The sequence below is a fragment of the Castor canadensis genome, chromosome X (genome assembly GCF_047511655.1).
Source record: "Castor canadensis chromosome X, mCasCan1.hap1v2, whole genome shotgun sequence".
Taxonomy (NCBI): Eukaryota; Metazoa; Chordata; class Mammalia; order Rodentia; family Castoridae; genus Castor; species Castor canadensis.
Genome location: NC_133405.1, coordinates 40,818,759 through 40,823,898, shown reverse-complemented (window position 1 = coordinate 40,823,898; position 5,140 = coordinate 40,818,759). Strand labels below are relative to the sequence as shown.

The 5,140-nt window shown below is 41.9% G+C and overlaps 1 pseudogene; it reads left to right on the top strand.

Annotated features, from left to right (window-relative positions):
* The first annotated feature begins 3,434 nt into the window (after positions 1 to 3,434).
* Positions 3,435 to 4,089, top strand: LOC109679368 (U7 snRNA-associated Sm-like protein LSm10; annotated as a pseudogene).
* The last annotated feature ends 1,051 nt before the right edge of the window (positions 4,090 to 5,140 follow it).

Below are 5,140 nucleotides of genomic sequence, written 5' to 3'. Positions count from 1 at the left end.
CAGAGAAAAGGCCTTTCAAGGATGCTTTCTGAATAGTATTCCTTCCTTGAACAATGGTTGGTCTGCCTCAGGGAGGAAGTCAGTCAGGTGTTTGTTCTGTGATTACATACAGCACAGGGGCCATGGCAGGCAGTTTTTCTAAAGGTTTTACAAAACAGCCCCTAGAAGCAATCAATCATCAATCAATAAATTGACCTTCTTGATGCTTGTGTTCCATGTCAGACTCTAACAGTTCATAAGTGAGTGGAAACTTGGAAGTTAGAAATGGTTTTTATAGTTTCATACTAACTCAAAGGACACCCTTATCAAGATTATTTAGAAATAGCCTATCCCCTTCAAGGTAACTTTGCACCAACATCCTCTTCCAGAACACACCTCATTTAGTGATTAGTGGGATTGAGGCAGGATAGATAGATGAGGAGACTGAGAAATTATATTTTAATCAATATTTAAAGGACCAGACTCTGACATTGGAACAAGGAGAGCCAGAGCCAAATGCTAAGTTACAGAAATAGAGAGACAAAGAAAAGCTACCTGTTTCTGCTCTCCTTTTTGTGATGTTAAGGAGTTGCAAGGATTCTTGGATGGATGAAGAGATAATCAACTATACTATTGTCTCTGATTTAAGGTGTGATTTGGGAGGGTAACCCCTCCCTGCCAGCTATCACAGCCACCTGGACCCATTATCTTTGACCACGTGGATTCCTCTAGCTCTCCACTATAAAACTAAGAGTTGGGAACCACCATAGAGTCTTTGCTACCATTTCCTGAGTGGGGAACAGGAAATGTTTCTCTCTCTTTTCCTCCCTCCCCCACCCCATCTATACTTTATCTTATTATACTAAAATAAATCCTTGCTAAAACTTTCACCTTGTGTGACTCTTTGTTGTGAGACACCTTGAAATGCTTTTCAATGTTTGTAGATCTCAAGGACCTGGGATTTTTGTGTGGAAACTGGGAAGTTGTGGAAGCCCCCTCATCCATCCTCCGATGACAGTATGACTGAGACTTGGATGCTAGGAAGTAGGGACTTGCTAGGAGGTAAGGACTTGCTAGGCAGGTTAGGGAAAGAGGACTCTATGGAATGTGCCCTTGGCCCAGAGGCAAGATATACAGGATGTGGAAAGTCTTGAAACTGCTTCAGGCACTTTGAAACTGCTGCACCTTTAGGACCACTCATGACTGAATCCCAGGATCGATCAGAGATGGACAGAGAAAAGCATACTGGAAAATTCCAAGGAGCCAATGGTATTGGAACATAGTGGGTTTGTAGCAGGGAGGAGGCTCTGAAGAAAACAGAGTAAGCCTGAGTCCTGAGAAAGTAGCAGGGAGGTAGGGATGGCATAGCAGAGAGATAAAACCTGAGATATCTGAACATGAGGAGGGTCATGTAGCACTGAGGAGGGGAAAAGTCACATAGCACTAGGGTAAAGTAGCCAATAAAATTAAATATAACCATATATGGATTAGACCTTGATTTTTGCTTCTGTAACCTGTTTGCAAGTGTATATAAGGTGAGACCCATCTGTTCCCTGGGCTCAGCCTTTGTACATGAGTCCACTGAGTCCCTGCTGGCCCAATAAAATGTTGATTCCTGCTAATTGCCTCAGAGTCCCCCGTATCTCAGCTAGCAACCTCTTGCAACATTTCTTGGGGATTTCTGGGATTGTGGAGATGGTGAGTTATCACCTCCCTTGTCAACAGGGTGTCTCCCCCCAACCCCCAGGACCACCAGGAGGAGATCCTACCAGGTGCCAATGGACAGCTTGATCTGAAGGGGGATTCATCCTCCCAGTGAGTCGGGGTGAGGGTCTCAGATCCACAATGGAACCCAGTGAGGCACAGGAACCAGTGAGGTGAGGGAAGCACCACTCATCAGATTGGTAAGAACCTTTGTCCAAATTCAGGCCTGTCCCAGAAGGCAGAAGAAGAGATTGATCATGTCCCAGAGACCACCAGTAACCAGCTTTTTTGGAGTGAAACCATGTTTCTCAGGTTCAGGGAGCAGGATGGAAGTACTGTGTTGTGTGAGTGTGTGAAAGTGTGAGCCTGAGATGCAGCCCAGCTACTAAGTGAGTGAGGAGTTTCCTCCCCTTGTGTCTGTCTGGCAGTCTAGTAACTGGGGAGATGTGTGGAAATCAGAGTAAGAACACTCCTTTGGAGAGTATGATTAATAACTTTAAAAAGGGATTTAATGGAGATGATGGAGTTAAGTCCTAACAAGCTAAAGGTCCTTTGTGAAGTAGATTGGCCTGCTTTTGGTGTAGGATGGCCACCAGAAAGGTCAGGAGATAAAACTGTGATTAATGAAGTTTACAGAGTAATTATAAAAAAGAAAAAAAAATCCCTAACACCCAGGAAAATGGGAAAAGCCAGAAGGCTAAAACTGGTTTTCAAAAACCAGACTTTGTTGTTTATTTAAATTCAGGTAACAATTTATTGGGTGGACTGAGGAAGAATCAGAGTTTTTCAGTCTTGATGGGTAGCTTTGGTACCCCACTTTGCACATCTTCACCCAAAATGGGCATCCTGAAGGAGGACTGAGGCTCAACACTAACTGAGCTCTTACAAAAATTAACACATGAAGGATGGACTTGCTCTGATACATAAGATCTGGTCTGACTTGAAAGAAAAGGAATGTTGCAGAAGGGTTGTGAATGTAGAGAGGGAGAAATGAAGGAATGAAAACAAAATTGGGATGAGGTCTTCACAAGTGGAATGAGGAGAGAGAGAGAGAGAGAAAGAAGCTAGAAAGAGAGAGGAGAGAGAGAGGGAAAACAGAGAGAAAAAGTAAAATGTCATGAAATGTTTGGAGACAGAAAAGGATGAAAGGTTTAATACACTCCTGCAGTTACGTTTTTATGTCTTGAAAATAAAAGTAAATAAAAAAAATTTAGGATTATTCAAATATGCCAGAAATACCGAACTTGCTGGCACCTTTACTTCTAGGGAACATGAACAGGGAGGACCTATCTAAAAGGGTGAGGAAAAGAGCAACTTTTACTGTTACTGGTAAAAAATAAACTGTTCCAAAAGGTTGGTACAGTAAGCTTGGTCTGTTATTGAGACAGTCATGAGATGCTTATGTTTCCCTTGCTAATGGCTGGTCAGATTCTGCATCCAATTAATGGTATGCTCACAGTGTGTGTGTGTGTATGTAAACATCTTCGAACTGTTTCTTAAACTGCTGTTATAAGGTTAATATGATCCTCAAGATAAAAAACACAGGGTATTTATTTTAAAGATCTCTGTTATAAACTGCTTAGGCTTTTTACACATCTTGAGAACAGTTCTTATTATAGAGTCAATATAAAAATTACTACTCTGTTCTACTGCTACTTTTAAGAAAACAGGTTATCAACCTGACAGAGGTGTTTGGCAATGTATCCCACAGCCTGCTACAACTCCCATCTGTGTGCTCCTGCCCTTAGCTAGCAGCCAGCCTGTGTGGAAGAATGGCAGTGAACCACTCAGTGGAGGAGCGAACCATCTCTGAGAACAGCCTGATCTTCCTGTTACAGGGCCTCCAAGGCCAGGTAACCACTGTGGACCTGCGGGATGAGAGTGTGGCCCATGGGTGCATTGACAACGTTGATGCTTTCATGAACATTCACCTGGCTAAGGTCACCTACATGGACCGTTGGGGGCATCAAGTGGAGCTGGATGACTTTTTTTGTGACAGGCCGTAATGTATGATGCGTCCACATCCCAGATGATGTAAACATCACCGCAACCATGAGCAGCAGCTACAGCTCATCCATCCCGTGTGTAACTTTGGTGGCAAGGGCCAGGGCCAGAAAGAGTTTCCTTCCAAAAAATATAAGTGAGACTGCCCCCTTAGTAAGCTCTGGTACCAACTCAGGGTCTGCCCATGTTCTGAGCCACCTCCCTGCCATCCCTCCCTGTCTGAAATCTGATGTCTCACACTCACCACCTGTCACAACAGCCTTTCACAGGGGTCCACCTCCCAGACTCACTTTGGAACCCAGGATCCTAATCTGGCTGTCTGTGGCCTTGGGGAAGTGACAATCTCATCTCCCCTTTTTTTTTTTTTGGTGGTTCTAGTGTTTGAACTCAGGGCCTTGTGCTTGCTAGGTAAGCATTCTACCACCTGAGCTACAATCCCCTTTTTGATCATTTGCTTTGAAATCTCTGATTTACTGAATGTAGGGCACCTGTGAAGTCATTTTCAACTCTGCCAGTGAAGATTATTAAAATGTGCTTGGCCCAAAAAAAAAAAAAAAGAAAAGAAAACAGGTTATCAAACTTTTTTCAATCAAGTCTCACTAAGATGCAGGCATTCAGGGGTTAACACTCCAGCTCAGAACAGAGGAGAGAGAGGAAAAAAAAAAGAAAGAAAGAAAAAGGGGGAGCCACAGCCTGCAGCAGAAATCTTAGAATTTGGATAGTTAAAGAATTTCAAGGTTGCTTTCTTTCTTGCTTTAAAAAAATAAAAGGTAAAAAAATACTTTTAGATAAAACAAAGATTAAAAAAAGTTTGTCTTCAAAATTGTCTCAAAAAGAAGTGTGGATGGAGCTTATAAATGCTTATGTATGTGATTAAGTTACATTAAAGGTTTTGTAAGGTCAAAATTTAATGTGATGTTAAACTAAAGCTTAATTCTCTATGCTCATTTAACAACAAGGCTATCTTTAAAATATTGTATTGTTTTTTATAACATTTACAAAAAATTATCTTAAAATGGTTTTTGTTTTATCAAGATAACTGTCAGAAATTTTTTGTGCAACAAAAATTTGTTGCACCACAAATTTGCCAAGACAACAAGTTTATTAAAACACAGAGAAACAAGAGGCAGCTGAACACAGGGAGTACTGCTGCACTGATATACGGGTTGAGACAAATTTACATATGTAAAGCCAAAGTGCACACTCCAGACAGGATTAAAAAAAAAAAACCCTCAAAAAAGAGCACTAAACTGGAAGTCAAGACCTCCAGTCTCTATTAGACTCAACAGAGTGGAGATGTTAGTGCTACTCCTTCCACATGACAGGTGGAGGGAATTCTTGGCGTGGGATGTCCAGATTGGGCCTGTTTTTTTAGGATGGGGATTCATTGACTAGAGATTGGTGGGATCCTGCTGTATGTCATGAGCCGTATGTTAATGTCAACAATCTGGGA